Source organism: Hippocampus guttulatus, chromosome 7 (genome assembly GCF_054856545.1).
Source record: "Hippocampus guttulatus isolate MCC_2025c chromosome 7, RoL_Hgut_1.0, whole genome shotgun sequence".
Taxonomy (NCBI): Eukaryota; Metazoa; Chordata; class Actinopteri; order Syngnathiformes; family Syngnathidae; genus Hippocampus; species Hippocampus guttulatus.
This window is the reverse complement of record NC_141267.1, coordinates 8,954,788-8,973,427: the sequence shown is the minus strand read 5'-3', so window position 1 is coordinate 8,973,427 and position 18,640 is coordinate 8,954,788.

Sequence of the window (18,640 nt, the reverse complement as noted above, 5' to 3'; positions counted from 1 at the left end):
GTAATTATTCCACTGATGATTCGGATGACAAAATAACACTTAAGTCACTTCACAAGATTATTTTACGGGGGACATCGTTTTTACATATACTGTACCTGTAGGCTGAACATTGGCACTTATAGGTCATAAGTGCCAATGTTCAGCCCATCCAAGTATCCCTTTAAGAAGTTGAGGTTGTGGCATTCAGAGGTCAAGGCACCACTCTGTACGGCATAAGAGGTGTCCCATAAGTCTCCATACATAGGAGGAATAGAGAACGCATTTGAATGAGGAGCGAACAAATTTTAATCATCCTCATCAGCAGTCATATGGTTTATGTCAAGAAATGTTTATTTTTCCTTTGTATGGAGGGAGACTTATGGGACACCCTGTAGACTCCTGGAGGCTAGCGTTATATGGTCCACTGGAGATAAGACAATAATTAGCACAAATTGTAAATCAAGAGCAGAAGCAATCATGAATGGCCAAAAGCAATGACAATCATCTGCTAAACTGGCTGGCAGATGTAGCAGTCTAGTGTAGCATATGGTTGGAATGACACGATAGCTTGTCAGACCAATTCACTAACTCTTTAGCTTCTTCTTCACAACTAGTGATGGGCCACTCCTGGAACCCCCCTTTCAAATTATATTTCTCATATGCCTCCTCCAGCAGTATAAATTGCTGGCCACATCAGCCCCCACAGTGGGTACCCCGGAGAGAGACAGAACGAGCTGGAAAAGTGGAGAGAACTCATGCTGCCAAGCATCTCATGCATCGGAAGGGAATCTGCATGAGTATGCATGTATTTGACCAGCACATTTTCATGTGCGCATGAGCAGAGTGGGTGTGTAATTTTCTCTGGGGAGTTTCTGCAATTCTTTAGATCCATACTGAATATGGATGGGCGCGGCTGGGGAAATATGGTCAAGACAATGTTGTTGAATGGAGGGCGTTTTTTTTCCCCGCTCATAATGTTATGCACAACCAAAAATTATCAGTGGCAAAAGTAAAAATGAGTTTTTAACAAGCAAAAGTCCAGCATCAATTTTGAGGATGCCAAAATGATGAAAGTGGAAGCAAGGATGAGGAGGATGAGTGTGTTTGTATGTCGAGGTGGCAGGCAGCTCACGCTTGCTTAGATTCTTGAAGTATCTTGTGGGCGACTGTAATTGAACGTTGCAGTGAGATAAATGGGATGCCAAGCACATCCACCTGCCCACACAAGGCAAGTAGCCTATTAGATTTGTTAAAGTGTATTTTTGATCTGTCATCTTATTAGAGAATACATTGTAAACACCATTGTGGATAGATTTTGGACTAGATTGAAGTAAAAGACGGTGTTGATAATTGATTGCCATTGATATTTATTCGCTTGTCAACTCATGATCCGTGCCACAAGCCTCCGCAAGCTCACTCTGCCCGCCGAATCATATGCACATTGAGAAACCCTCACTGGCCTGCAGAGAGCCGCAACCCACATAACTTCAACTCCAACCTACACAACACATAACCACACTACGATTAAAATAAAACCACGGGATGAAGGACTGCTTTGTAATAACCTATTGGAGCAACGTTGTTACTGACCATGTTACTACTGTATTTATTTTCATTCTTGCAAGAGTTCGATAAGCTCTGACTGTCCTCGAGTTGGGATTGGATGAGTGAGTCAGGGATTGGCGGGTCAACTGAAGGGAGGATGCAGAATTAAGGCTTGAAACAAAAGACAAGCTGGATGTTTCAAGCGGCAGACTTACAGCAAACCATAACCATATTTTGTTCTTGTCATAACAAAGAAGACTTGTTTCATCATCTAATCAAACGTATATTCTTTTTTATCGTCTTTTTTTCTGTGAGACGAGGGCATACAGTGTGGTGAATTCTATTGAGGCTGTTTGTCAGCAGGGGTTGACTGTGTGATGCACTTTGGTTATATTGTATTTAAGGATTGACTTGTACAGTATATTTTGTAAGTGACCGTGACACTGGTCTGATTTTGAGTACAAAATGTCCACACACTTAATGCATCGCTGTTGGTTCCTAGACATTAATCACCTTGTGCTTTCTGCGACATATCTGTTTTGTTTATGTCAAAACACATAATGCATAGTTGACAATAATCAACTTTGAGTTCAAACCATCATTGTGGAGAGGTAAAGTCAACTCTCAGCATGCAGTAGAATAGCCTCACAGTGGATGTATTTGCATGCTAATTTCCGGTCCCATCTGAAAATGTGCTTTCTTAAGGGTAAAAAGTGTTTTAGAAGATGAGTCCCAAGCTCAAAGGTTTTCCATAAGGACTGAAATTCACTTCCCAAGTCAATATCTGGTTCTGGAGACGATATCACTCTGTACTGTTTAAGCCCGGTTATGTGATTCTTGATGTGTGGGTTGCCACAAAATATGTACAGTACGAATATGATGTTGTCTCCAGTTACCTCAAATCTCTTTGACTTGATATTAATTAAATTAAATCAATTCTCGGAACACTTAAAACCACGCAGTACATCCATGGATTTATACAAGTACTAATTTGATCTCTGAGTGTTGAATACTGTGTACCACAGCAGTGTCATGATTCGGTTTGGGACCAACAGGTGGCACTGTAGGGCTCCCCCTGCAGCTGCACACCTGTTGGTTATTAGGTAATTAGTGCTTTAAAAGGACTCCCAGCCCGACCACTCATTGTTGGGTCATTGTTTGCTCTTGCTACTGTCATGTTTGTTTGTTTGCTGTTCCTTTGCTGCTGTCATGTTTGTATCAGTAGTGTTTTGGTTAATGATAGTTTTTGTTTAAGTCATGGTTTTTGTTTGTTACTTTGGACTTTGTTTTGGATTTAGTTTTCTTTGTTTTAAATACAATTCGTCAAGTACACCCTGCTCCTCCCTCCTGCCTGCTTTTTGGGGTCCACCACCACCATGCAACGTGACAAGCAGTGGCTGGGCTCCAATCCAATATGTTCAATTTCGTCTCACAGGAAGTAATGAACATTTATTTCATCAATTCCAGAATACAACCGTCTCCTTCATTTAAAAAAAAAAAAACCTTCAGAACTGTACTGACAAGTACCATTTGTCCACTATTAATCATCATACAATGTCATAATTGTTATTGTCGTGAAAATAAGCATTTACCAAAATATGCTTTCCATCTTAATGATGAAGACGATTGAGGAAGATCTTAGAGGTTCCTCCACACAACCCTCAGTTCCATTTTGATGGAGTAACAAACAACATTTGCTCCACTCGGATAGTGTTCTGTATGATCAGTGAATTCATGAATAAAACAAGCTCAATTTCAGTTGACTAATGGCTTCCACAGGAAAATGTTTTGTATATTTGTTACACAAGATGATAGATTATGTCTGCTGCTGCTAATGGTCCTGTATCATTAAGCTTTAATAGCAGTATTTCCATGTATAGAGTAGTTTACTGACATACAAATGCTCTTAGGAAGGTTTTCCAGGCGGGGCTGGCTTAGTCGAAGGGCAAGAGGATTCATTCATTCATTCATTTTCTTTTTTCATCTTTCTTTATCCTCACAAGTGTCGTGGGGGGTGCTGGAGCCTATCCCAGCTGTCTTTGGGTAGTAGGTGGGGGACACCCTGAATCGGTTGCCAACCAATCGCAGAGACGAACAACCATCCAGACTCACACTCACACTTTACAATTTTGAGTGTTCAATCAGCCTGCCATGTATGTTTTTGGAATGTGGGAGGAAACCGGAGTACCCGGAGAAAACCCACGCAGGCCCGGGGAGAACATGCAAACTCCACAGCTTTGCACTGTGGGGTCGACGCGCTAACCACTGGATCACCGGGCCGCCCGAGGATTCATTTATTGATTTATTTTTCTCTTGAATTTGTTTGCTAAATTCTAAATGATAACAATTTGGACCTCATGCTTTCTCCTTAGTTGTCAACCAAATTCCTCTTTAAACATCAAATTGCTGCTGACTGTAAATTTGAGTGAGGCCATTCGATGACACCCTGTTCTTTTATGCAACATAAAGCATGCCCACACTTTTAATGTAGGCATTTTCCCTCCCCATGCACACAGACGCGCACAGCAATGCAGGAAAAAGGCTGACTCACTACAGCTTCATTACTCAAGTGAGTTATGAGGGTGTTTACACACTGATTGATATTAACCATTTTTGTTTAATCTCCAGGGCCAGCAAAGCACGCGCCAAGCAGCACGTTTGCAGGATGGTGTGAGACTGGTCGAAGGTGGCCCGGGTAAAAAGTTCAAAAAGCTCACAGCACCCTCTGTTGATGACTGATTGTAAATTGATCTCGGGCCCCCCTTCTCTTCCCTGCTCCCCCTGCCCCCCCCCCCCCCACCCCACCACCACCACATCCTCTCTCTATCTTATCGAGTCAGATAATGGGGCTACATCTTTGACGTAACCTTCCAAGATAATTTTAATTTGTATAATTTCATGTAATATGTATGTGTCTCATTTAATGAAGTATAAAATATCTGCAAACTGTATACTTTGACCTTTAAATAATTTCAAGTATACTGTAATCTAACAGCAACATGAGACTATGTTGCGCTGAAGTAGTCATGTCTTTTCACAATCATCGTGGACTTGACAGTCATAGGAAACCTTTTACAGCTGAGCATTTAAATAAAATAATATGCATGATAGCCTTTCTACTCATACGTTCTGTGTCTGCATACATGAGATGCATGTACAGTGGGTCCCCGCATATAGTTACTGTTCAGCATTCCTTGCGGATTTTTATTTACATATCTTCCATTGTACATAGGAAAATTTACCTGTTTACAATGGTATGTAATGTTACATGGCAAAAAGAAATATATATATATACTGTATATATATATATTTGTTTCCTTGTTTTGATTGCAGAATGCTATTTACTATGTTCATTCTGTCCCTTGCTCTGCTCCCAGTCCACGACTGGTTCCAATCACAAATCTAACATCAGTGGTGTTAGATTTGTGATTGACAGATAGCTGGAGTGGATAGATAGGCAGTGCCCACCGGGGGTTTCAATAAATGAACTTGAATTTGTATTTCATATTATATTAAACAGATCAAACAAGAGTTGCATTTGTGTGATGTCACGTGGTCACATTGGGCCAATGGAGTTCATTAACAAGGTACTCAGAGGTCAGAGATTAAAGATTGAAAAGTTTGGTTTTTTTTTTTAAACTTCTGGAACCCCGTTAAAATGCATAACTGCCAATAACAAGTGATTTGATCATTGGTAGACAACAGTTTAATCAATAAATACAATACAGAATGTGTCGTCTGCGGTTTGAACCCCCCAACCCCACCCCCTCGTCTTCAGGTATTTCCGCAGCTGTGATATCACAGAAAACAATTTAGTGGCTACTGTGGCATGCGGTTGTGTGCTCTTAGTGTTTAGTTGCTCTCTACTTGCTTAAGGACTGAAACACTGGTTCATTCATTGTGTGGCAGTTGTTTGCACAAATGGTGAAGGGAGTGGCAAACGTTTCTTCAGCTTTGCAAAGGAGAAAGAAACACTTGACCATACCACAAAGAGGGCCAGTCAAAATGGCTCTCTTCAATGCAGACATTGACAGACAACTGTGATCGTTCTACCAGCGACCCAGGATGTTGCTGGTAAGACCACCTCATCATAACACAGCTTTATTATCCATGATAATGACTTCCAGAGTGGTAAATCAAAGACAAACTGTTGAGTCGGTTAAAACAAATGTGTGTTGGAGGTCAAGAATGTCCTAAGAATATGCATGCATGAATCAATCAATTGACATTGTTGATGGTGACTTTAACAAGTACCAAATTATTGTACTTCTTGTATTAACTGATTTGATCAGCAATTACATAACAATCTAGCAATCTATACAATCATAATTGTTGTCCCATTGGTTCATTTGTTCAAATTATTACATACAGGTATATACTTATTTTATTTCCATCCTATTAGTCTTTGAACATCTAAAAGTCTGTATGTTCCTCAAAAATGTGTGCATTGTATTTCTACCACACTTTATTGAATCTGTGATTGTGATGAGTATGTTGACATGTCTCAGCTTACGTTTTGGTCATTTTAGCGGGCCAGGTCAGTTTGAGGATGCACACGAGTAGGAATGCAAAACCTATCAAAATGATGGTGCCAGACACTCTTAAATTGATGCAGATATAATAAGGACATGAACAAATATTCAAGGCATAGCCATGCTTCAAAGAAGCTGTCTAAAAGTGTATTTGTCTTTTTTTACTACCTGCACTTGAATTGATTTATTCCACAATCTTTTTAGCCTTGTCCAGATCGGCAAGATCTGCAGAGTCCCTTTGTCCATGTGGATTGTTTTTTTTTTTGTTTGTTTGTTTGTTTGTTTTTTTTTTGCTATGATTGGGATTGTCAGATGTGAAAGTGAGGTCATGTTCAGTCATTTGAACTTAACACTGCACTCAAATGAAGATGTTCAATCATCACAAATACACTCAACCGAAAAATAAAGGAGGTGAACTTTAATTCATGGGGTGCGGAGTGTAGAGTAAGAGTGGATAAGTTAGTAAAATAATTTTTACATTGTGCTCCAACATAACATTGATGACATTTTAGAATTAACTGTACATGAGTTATTTCCATTAATTATCAATACCCAAGTGAACAGGCAATCAGGCATTACTCTATAAGTACATCCACAAGTGCCTACACAAGTGAGTGTGTGTCTGAGTGCTACTCACCTGCGGTGTGGTTGTAGCGTGAAGGGTGCTTCAGTCAAATACTGCTCATTTCCACCACTCAGCTCACTCGGAGCCTCATTTGAGGCAACACTTGGCTGCCTGAACAGGTGGCGACATCAAGACTCAAACCAACCTTGTAGCGATCGACTGAGGAATCCCACCATGCATTTATCGAAACAAGGCGAGGTTATGCCGTCCAGTAAGACGATGTAAAGGGAGACTCTCATGCTACTCTCAAATGCCGTTTGGCAACCTAGCAAAGAATCACTCCTTTCAATGTACTTGAGAAATCTTCCCAGGAGAAAGGAACACACGGGAACACGGTTCTATAAAAATCCCTTCAAATTTGCTAAGGAAAAAAGCAAAATCCTAAAAACCACAAAGCAGGAATTGGAATAAAATCTGTAAAAGGTACACCAGAACATGAAAAATAATGAAGAGCTAGTTACCCCATGTGATATCCCACTGATTTAACATGCTAAATTAGCCTGTAGACTGGCCCTCCAAAATGGAAAGAATTAGCGAATACGTTAGCCCACAGCACCCACCGTCAGTATCATCCCCTCAGATAAATGGACTAACATTTAAGTTCTACAACATGGGTAGGGAACTCCGGTCACTCAAGAGCCATGTCCCAACTGTTTTAGAGCTTTCCCTGTTCCAACACACCTGATTGAATTGACCATGATCGTTTCAGGCTTCTACAGAGCGAGCTGATGAGCTGATCATTTAAATCGGGTGTGTTGGTCGGCAGACATCTGAAACAGGTAGGAAATGGCTCGAGGAACCGGAATTCCCGAACCCTGTTCTCCAAAAACATACTGGATGTTCTTCATTATGTTTGGAGGATTTGGATAATGTGGCCGAATGGCAGTACCATCGAAAAAATAAGACCTTCCTGGGTTCTCTGATGGCTCGGAGCATAACGGTATGGCCTCACACCAGATCAAAGCAGTGAAGGACAAAGGAGACCGTCGTGTCATCCTCCTTGACCTGGCCAATACCTTGAGCTCATTCCCCACAACCTCCTCTGTAAATCCTTCGTATTTTTCCATGTTGCATAATGCATCACCTCTCTTGTAAAATCTTACTTCCAAGACTTGCAACTGAGCTGATATCACAACATCATGGCAGTGCGTAGAAGCAGGCATCATCTGGCTGCACAAGGAGAGTATAATAGAATAGAAAAGAATACAATGGGAAATGGAGGTTCATCATCAGAGTTACCTATGATGTGCTCCCATTTTCACAAAACCTTCACCAGTTGCTATAGCAAGGACTCAACCAGCACCTTTTGCCCAACTCCAGCGACTCTTAAACACATCTTGACTGGTTGTGAGACCAGCCAGACACAGGGACGCTGAACCTAGAGGAACAACTAAGTCTTTTTCACATTGAAGCAAACAGTTGTTTGAGTGGCCAAAAGAAAAGAATAGGCCGCATAAATGGACCAGAAAATTGGAACGATACAATTTCGTTCCTGCAAAGCGAGTGAATTTCACCCCGCTGTCGACGAGTATTCTGTTACAAGCACTTACAAGACCTCAATTTTTTTCTCAACCGGATTTGCAAAAAAAAGTTCAGTGTGGTAATCAATAAATAACTCTGGCTGTTGTTTATGAAAACATTTGATTCAAAGTATTAAACATGAACATGGATGTAATCCTGCACAAAGACATTCGAAACTCTACGAGTGCATGGATGGAATCATCTTGAATAATTTGCAACTAACTATGCTGCTGATATAATGTGCGGAATTTCTGACAAGGCAACAGAACTACCTTAGCAATGACAATGTAGAACACCAACCCACTATGACTTGTGCTTTTACTGGGAGCGGGAATAAATGGACCAAGTAGGTAATCTCATCGTCTGTTTACAGCACGGCACAGGACCAAATGTGCATTGCTACAAAGTGCTTAACCCCTGATCTGGTGTCGCCATGGCCATGAGAAACTGTTTTTAAAGCCACCGAGTGTGCAATCCAACTGATTTTGAAGATATTTGTAAACTAAATCTATAATAGCAAGTTAACAATCCTGAAGAAAAAATGGGAAGTGCAATATTTGTGTTTACCCAACCATCCAGTCAGATTCTACAATCAGCAGTGTGCGTTCTGACATAGATGAGGTAGACTGTAAATAATGGCACCGATAGCAGGTGTTATCAGCCCATTAACACCAAATCAACCATGACACATGCTTCTTTTAACAGCAGTCTTCTTTCACATCCGTGGTGTATATTAAAGCAGACGGGTCTTTGTTTGCCACCATTTGCATTTTAAGATAGGAGCGAAGAGAGGTGACATAAATGAAAGTCCTAGCAAACACACCAGTACAAAGGCATCCACTGCTTTGTTTTGGAAGAGTGGAAATCCATCCATTTTCTGTACCGCTTGTCAATTACTTGGAAAAAGGTCACAGGTTGACATTCATCTCGAAAAACTGTACAAACAGCTTGATCTTAGAAAAACTACACCGTGGTTATCGTGAGGATCTGAAGGAGTATGGTTTTCAATTTAAGCACATGCAAAAAAGTAATCATACAATAATTACGGTATGTTCCCAGTAACTTATTTCATGAATGAAGGAGCAATTTAGCGATTTACTAATTGAATGTTTGAGGGAAAATGAATAAAAACTACAACTTTTTTTTTTAAATAATTTGCGCACTTCAGCGGCAGGACAATGGGGAGGGGGAAAGTCGTATGAAACGAAATGGCCACCGTTCATGGCTAGATGACAGCATGACATGGCCACATATGCCAGCAAGTGGGACCCGTCTCGATTGCAACGCCGCTAAGCACGTTTGAAGCATCCATAATCAAGGTGTCCTTCAATTCACAGATGCTCACTGTGTTTTTAATAGGGAGAATAATGTGCAACTCTTACATAAACCATTTAGCAGGCACAGCTGACTTTTGAGTTTACAATTCTAATTTAAAATACAAGCTTCAATCACAAATGAAGACTGGATTCCTCAAACGAGCCTACTTATCATCTTTCACAAGGATACAGTTTGACTCAATGCCCCCTCCAAAAATTCTCCAACAGTGAGACCAATTACTGTTGACCAAAAAATGAATGGCCAAAATTTTTGCTTTTGTGATCATGCGAGTAACTCAAATCACCCACATCTCAAATCATCGTTTCCTATTGAAATGATTGCAAATGCCAATAATCAATTCCGCCCTTCCCCAAAATAACAACCACAAATTGCTGCATGATGAAGCTATTACAAAACATGTTACACAGTTAGTTTGTTCCAATAATTTGATGACCAAAAATATGGTGTTTTGTTACGATCTTTTGAATTGTGAATTTGATCCTGATAGAGATACGTGGAAATAAAAGCTAAAATGACGTATTTTATCAAACCAGTATGATTTCAGTCCACAGTAAAAAATAAGATGCTTCACTGTTTTGGAGGAGTGTTTACATTTGTGCTTTGCACATTCTTTTTTCAACTAAGAAAAAAAAACATATTTACTTCTTGATGGTCCCGACTGTAGTTGCTGCTGCCTCAAAGGTCAAAATGAGAAATTATAGAACGAGTTAAGCTGATCGTTGTGTGTATGTGCAAAGTTGTGTGTATGAGCCACAGGCGACCAACCAAAGCCGCGGTGGTCAGACATTCGCTTGGAATCATGAAGCTGAGAGAAGATAAAGCAGCAACTCAATTCTAACACATTGCTAGGTCCCAAGCCAAACGACAGCTTCCAGGAGGTTTTTAAGCCTCTTACAGGACCAGCTTCGCTCTTTGCCCTCCTCCCTTGTCCATCATTCTCCTCGTGGAAAGAGTATCCACGGTAACACCGGGTGCCAAATTAGCAATCCAAGAATGATAGAGATGGTGGATGTTGATGATGAAAATGTGTAAAATGAATCACGCGCACAACAAAATTGTGCAACAATCTCAATCAACCATAAATTACGAACATTTTGTTCTGATTTTATTTTCCATCCACCTCAACACACAGTGACCACCACCAACTAAAGTTGACATGGTGTGTATACAAGCCCTCAGTCAACCACAGACCTTTCCCAGTTAATATCAAAATCCCTCATTATGCTAGGTCTGCCATTCATTTTGGATCCTTTCAGTTATTGCTTAAATGTTTTCTGCTTCATGATGAAAATGCAGAAATCCCCCCCCCCCTATTAAAAGGTAGACTGAAATCTAATGAGAGACTTACAGTACAGTGCTGCACTCATCCTTGTTTCTGACAAGTCATCAATCAAAGGGATGCCATGGAAGGTGGTGGATCAGTGAAGGGAAGAAAAAAAAAAAAAAGAATGTGGAGAGATGATGGTGATGTGAGATGGTGCCTGCGCAGCCCACATTGCTGGCTTCATTGAATAATTCACCTGCTGGCTGCTTTTTTTATTTGAAGAAAATAAGTGAGCCCAATGCCTGCACATTTGCATAAGACAAGAAAAAGAAGCAATCTATATGCATGCCATTTATGAAAAAAAAACCTGAACTTTTGGGGACAATAAGATTCATGTAATGGCTGAATTAGATTGATCCTGCAACTCCTGTGCAGTCGGCATGTTGTACATTTTATACTTGATGAAGTGTACCTGATTCCATTGTATCAATCCATATACAGAAGCCTCATGGCCTGATTCAAGTACCGTATTTTCCACACTATAAAGCGCACCTAAAAGCATTCCATCTTCCCGAAAGCCGACAGCGGGCCCTATAATCGGATTCGCGTTATGTGTGGTGTTTTAGTCTCTTTATATTCCCCATTGAGTTGTGTCCCTGTTAGTGTTCCTATGCCATCTAGTGGTGATTATTTGCAGGAACCAATTGTAACCTAAAAGGGTTCTGCCTGACACATGCTCAAACAGAGAAAATACTTGGTGAACTCTGCATAGCCGTTACAAAACAATGATAATACCAAAAGCATAGTGAGCTACTGACTAAACGAAGGAAGAAGAGACAAGTAAGACTTCTAAGGATATTCAGCCCCTTGTGGATGTGAGCTCACGAGATTTGTGGGCCTTTTTAGTTTAATGAAATGTATTTGTAACTTTTGCCTTTCATTTATTCTTTTGTAATGCCATTTGTATTTATATATTTCATGTCCGTGTTTGTGACCAGTTCTCATGGCTTTGTTACAGCTGCAGTGGTTGTGAAGGGTCTACATAAATAAAGCTGTATACAGTGAAACTCCTCTACAACGAAACTCACATGGGCGAAAATACCCCCTAGTGTGAAACAATCTTGCATTAACACCATTCCCACTTTCCTGCCCCCCCATACAACGAAAAAAAACCCGTTGCGTTATGCGAAATCTTTTTCTCTGCTCTTGCCTCGCGACGAGATTCACTACAACGAAGTCTAATCCAACAGCGACCTCTACTGCTTCGTTCGGAAAAGGCAACAGCAACAACCACACTGTTTTACACATGCGCAGTAGTCCAGGAATGATTTGTTATTGTTAGTTTCAGACGCAGCAAGAACGTTGCATTGCTAAAATGGCTACAAAACGAACCTTTGGATGTCAAGCAGGTAAGACAAGAAGAGCTCTGATACTGGTAGAGAGGGTAAAAGTGATCAAAATGAAAGACGGAGGAAGCAAAATAAAAGACATTATCCAAGAAATTGATGTTAGTGAAAGTGAATGCTGATCGTAAATTTTGCAATTTCTTTCCCTTTTTTTCTTTCTACACTGACTATATGAAGTGTCAAATAAGTGTATGCTTATACTTATGCAGTATTGGAAGAAAAATAAAGAGTACACATACGTTTGTGTGTGTGTGTGTACACACATGTTTGTGTGTGTGTGTTTACATCTGAGATCAAATTTTCTACAGTGAAAAAGCCCCTGTTGTGAAAAATTTCTTGCGGCGAACATGATTTCGTTGTAGAGGAGTTTCACTGTAGCATTGTATTCCCTTTAGCGTACCTCCATCTAGTGGATGTGTAGTGCAACTGAAGCCACTATTACAGCTTCTATTCAATGCGCCCTATTTTGCCGGTCCGTCCTCCGACCTTGATACCCTTTTGTCATCGTCCTTATTCAGATAATAATCACCCTTTATCCACGTCTGTCCTGGCTGAACTTGAAAATATTAGAACCAAATGAACATTAAATAAATTACAGGTTAATTCCGTTTCTAAACAGCTATTCTCCCCCGCTGTTGTGAAAGCGCTATATAAATCAGCATGTATTGTATTGTATTGTATTCTGTTGCCACACAGACACACATAAACCCGGTGTAAAAAGTAAGTGTTGCTGCTTTAATATGTTTTAAAATTTCCAGATAAATGTATTTCATTTCACTTAGCCCACCATTTTCAGCAAATGTAGCACAATTTCACAGAAAAATTAGGTCATATGTGTTCATCACAACTTTAAGGCCCGTGCATGTCACAAACTGTGCTCTCTCTTGGGTCACGCATGGCTCGATAAAAACAATTTGATACGGTGACAGTGTGGTCCCCCACACTGACTCTAATCCTCTTTACACAGCCACTCTCTCTTCACTCCAGTATGGACTTGAAGTGATTGACATCATAATAGCCTCAGTTAAATTATGATAGAGGTCAAATTAGAATTTAATCATCTCCCTTTTTCTCTTCTCCCTTGAGGGCAAAATGAATAAACATGACTCCTACAAGACTGATCGGATGGTTATACAAAAACTGATAACCCTCAATTTTTGCTTTTGTTACAGTTTCAATGAGGAGTGAGGGCTCTGAGAGTTAAAAAGACACTAGCTGACACAACATTGCCGTAGTAAGATAATACAGCTGAATCAATTGGAACAGCCGTCTTGTTCGCTTGTAACAATAGCTCAAAATAAACACAAATCTAGCAAATCAATACTGTACTGTATGTGCGTGCAGCCTATTTCAGTCCATACCTTGACTACTTTTGTGTTTGTCACCAAATCTGGATTTTCTCAAAGCGAAGGTGCCGTAGCTCTACTCTGACCATGATTCTCACCCTGTATACAATATAGATTTATTGTATTTGTGCTACTTGGAGATGGTGTGTCAGCTTGTATTTTTAGCGTGCCAACAGTCATCCTCCATGAAATGGGCCCGTACCCAGGACATTACTTTTTCCAAAATTAAATTGAAACCATTCAGTCCTCAACTCCTCTGAGGTTGGCAGGTGTTCCAATTTTTTAGGAGGTGCCTAGTCGTTGAGCCATTTTCCTGAGTTGAGTAGGCATGTAGCAGTAATGAGGAGCGACTATGACGACAGCAAAATCTCACCTGCTTGTTTTGCAATTCTTTCACCTTTTATCGCCGTTTGCAAGCAGTCGACAAAAGGCATTGATGTATTTGTTATTTATTTAATTTGTCAAATATGATTCCCCTCTCTGTTGTTGGATATTAAAAAATCCATGCAAAATATTAAACATTTAACTTTGAACATGATGAGGAAGTCTGTGTTTTGACAATCCATTTGTTGTTCTGGTCATGTCTCTTACCATGGGCTCCATTAAATCCTCATAACGTCAGAGTGTACTGATGACTTTGGATAAAGTATTTTACACCGCCCATCCCCTTCTCCACCATCACCCCACATCCACCCCTCACTGGAAGGCCACTGGTGTGCCCGATATTGACCTGCATTCATGATCTGGGTGGATACAAGAAAGTACTCAAGCATATGTCAAATGTCCTATTGTATTGTCTTATTTTATAGATTGATCCAAAAAAAATTATAGCAATCCAAAGGAAATTAACTGCAGAATGTATTGCTCAAGGTACAATATATTTTCAGACTCTATACCAGAGGTGTCCAATATGTCGATTGTGATCAACCAGGAGCCAGCGGACTGGTCCCAAGTCGACCGCGAGGGGCGGGAGGAGGAAATGGGGGTGAAAAAAAAGATTTGTGTGTTTTGGTTTCGTTCATGTTAGGGGTCGTTGCTGATCGCGGCATGCGGGCGTGCGTGCATATTCGCGCGTGTGTGCATGGTTGGGTGCCCGCGTGCATCCGTGCATACGTATGTGTATATGCTAGCACTTGGGCGATCAGGTCAATCGCGGGAGGTTGGTCGCATCTTCGGTCAAAAATATTTGGCCACCCCTGCTCTATACACTTTTTTCTTTTTAAATAATCATTGAGAAATTGCTAAAGCGCTGATTATGCGATTATTGTGCAAAAGATAAACGGTACCTGGGTCACCCACCAGTGCTGTAATGTTTAAAGGTCATGGTTGAGGAATGACACAGCTGTAATGAAGAAAGGACCATTACAGTCAACTGTAACCTGTTAAAGATCCTCCAAGGCAATTGCAATTTGTTATATGAGAAAATTGGGCCTTGAGTGTTTTATGGTTTTTACTTCTTACAATTAACGTTAAATATTAACAGTTAATTCATTAATATACTTGTGGATGCCCCGTAATTAAAGGTTATATGACACCGACTTTGATTCTCGAATGGATTATTTCGTCCTCTGCAAAAACGTATTTTATGCAGTATATGAACAAACTGATGGATGACCAGTTTCTTTGAAGGGATCATGTATGAACCCAGTTTCCACTGTAAATCATTGTACTTTTTGTTTTAAAACCTTTTGGGGGCCATTTTCATATATTCTAATCCTGGTGACCAATACCACGGTATGGATTTAACGGCTGCGATTGACTGGCGAGCACTTCAGGGTCTATCCCGCCTCCTGCCCAAAGACAGCTGGGATAGGCTCCAGCACGCCTGTGACCCTCAACTCAACTTAACGCAACTTAATTTACGGAGCGCTTAAAAAAAAAGAGCACAGCTGCATACAAAGGACTGTGCATAAAAACACAGACATATTAAAAACAAAGACAGTTCAAACAATTATTTATGAACATAAAAACAGTAAACGCAATAAAATGCTAAACCAGTGCCGAGTCTCATGCTGACTTGCAAGACGAAGAATACACATGTGCCTTAAAATGAGTTTTAAAGATGGACAGAGGGATTTGTGTAACATTTTAGGCCCTAGTGAGCAGTTCCCTCCTGAAAACAGTATCGTTTACACTCTCAATGCTTACAACTAAATTCTTTTTATATTCATTCATTTTTCTAGCTGTGCCATGATTTTTGTAGCAATTACCAAGCAATTAACACATTTCATTAAAGTCACATATCGCAATTGAAAAAATATGAATGCGGACACACACACGCGCGCGCGCACACACACACACACAAATAGGAGTGGATGCAGCGAGTAATTTTCTACATATACTGTATTAATGGTATAGATGCGAATTGCCTATTCCCATTAGTTCCATTCATTACACACTGGAGGGAGGCCTGATGTATCTTCTCCCCCACGCCATCATAAGCCTCAGATTGGTTCTGGTTGGCTGGTGGACCAGTACCTCGCTGCAGAAAAAGCATATTGAGCTTCTCTAGAACTTTACTTTTGGTCATTTCATCATAAGAGGGGCCCTTTTGATTAACTTTCTGCCAGGCTCATTGCTTGGAGTACCCAAAGGATGATTTTCATGGGGGCTCAACTGTCCCCCAATTCCAAACGTTAATTTGATTCTGCTTGAAGCTACATTGAAGGGAAAAAAAATCAATAAATGAAACCATTCTACCTTTCGTCAAAGTAAATTGATCGATGTACACAGTAATTCTGGCAAACTTATACAGTATATAATGAGCATTTTCTCTGATTGTCAATTGCCCTTCATAAGGAAGTTGGCTAATTATATAACCCTACTGAATCCAATTTTATTTACAGATGTAACTGGTTCGTTTTCAACCCTCTTACCTGATGATGAGGTTGCTATTGTGAATATTTGTTTTGGATATGGCAGTACATTTCCTTGAGGGGAAATTAAACAATCATTTCATGTGTAGAGGAGTTGCGATAGCGGACATCTTTGTAATTCATTTTATACACGAATGCTCTCTATCGACCTAAATGGTTTTCAGAAAATGGATAGTTGGAAGGATGGATTGCATTGTATTGTGTGGGAGGAAACCGGAGTACCTGGAGAAAACCCACATGGGCACGGGGAGGACATGCAAACTCCACACTGGAATCGAACCCTGCACTGCACCTCTGCACTGTGAGGCAGACGTGCTAACCAGTCGCCCAACGTTCTGCCCCAGTGTTTGTCTACTGCAGTTTTTTTAGTATCCAAAAACAATGTTGCACAGTACCATAAATGACACTTTGCTGGCCTATATCACTGACATTTAATTCCCAATTTTCACCACCAAGAAAGCAGTGCGTTGTGCATATGAGTCTCGAGTGTTAGCAAGACAGCGGCCAGCTCTTAACATTCCTCGCAGGTCTGAGTCCGCTGTGACTGGAAAACAGGTGCCGTGACAGGGACCGCTGAAAGCCGGAAACATGCTTCGTTCTATTCTAGTTGTGAGTTCATGAAGAGGCATGTCTGTGAAATATGTGCCTATGACCGTTCACCCAATACAAAAAAAACATACAGCCCCCCAAGTACTATCGCAAAGATCAATATGACAATTTAGTAACGTAGCCGATTCAAGTGTTTGTCAAAAATTATGCAAAAGACGTACTCCTGAAAAGTAGATGTAATATTACTGTATCATAAATCACTGTAAGTAAATGGACAATTGGAACATGTCACTGCACTTAAATATAGTACATTTAAATATTTTTTTTAATTTAAAAATGATTGCACACAACAATTAATAGAAATTGTACCTCTATAAATGTTTAAAAAAAACAATGTTTTAATCAATTAGATGCAAATGTACTGTATTGTATTTAAACCTCAAATACAATTGCACTTTAAAATGATGGGTTATTTCCCCTAATTATAAGCAACTCCATCATTAAGTAATTCATTGATTCTTTTTACCTACCACGAGAGCACGTGTCAAACTCAAGGCCTGATATTCTTTTCATTCAATTTTTACAACCCCCCCCCCCCACACACACACACTAAATCTCTTCTTGTTCTCTATGTGATCCTCAAAGTACAACAAAATTGATGCATCTAAAATAGAACAAGAGGAAATAAAAAGAAAAATAGTCTGAGGTTATAGCACTGTGTACAAACAGGGTAAAACGTATTACATGTCAAATATCAAGTGGATTATTTCTTGCCAACAGAGCTTTGGACCTTTGGACAGCAATCTGACTCTAGAGATCTTTTGTAACCACATAATATGCATCCAGAAACACTTAAACCCTTGGGCAGCGGGTACAGCAGTGGTGAGTTACCTTTCTGCAGGCTATCATCATGCACTTGACAGCAAATGGTGTCAGATTTAATTGGAACAAGCACAATGTAATGGAGCGTGTCAGATAGCTTCCACTATGCCTGAGAGGCAGTATGGTTTCCAGGTTTTGCTATGATTGCACGTTCAAAGTGATGGAGTGAAGGGGGAGCCAAAAAAGAAGAAATGTGAAAAACATAGCATGACTCATATTATTGTATTGGAAAATTAAAACCAACTTAAAGCAATGAGAAATAAAGTCTTAAGACTGGGATACATTCTAATATGTAGCCCTTAAAATTCTAAATATCCATGCCAAGAACCTTTTTTTTTAATCCATAAATGTTAAGATTATCTTAACATGGAACATTCTCAAATAAGCATTAGCAACTTGAGCTTGACATAAGGCTAGAAATAATACATCAAAGTAAGAATTGCAAGTGCATTGATTTCAATTTATGTGCAACTTCTGCTGGTTATGTCTAATGAGACGGATGTAGAGCTGTTGCATCAGAGGGCTAGTGATAAAAATAGCCTCGAAACGGAGGAACCGGCAAGATGGATGCTGGTAAATGACTGGTGTCTTGACACAGAGCACATGGGCAATCTGCAAGTTCTTCTACTGGGACATGGACACTTTTGACTTATTTTGGACTTGACTGACGGACCCCGGTACAATTTGGCGCATCGTAGCAAAAATCTACACTCACACATAAAGATGCACGAAATGCGTACTATCCACTCTCAATGTAAGAAGTGCCATCCATCCATT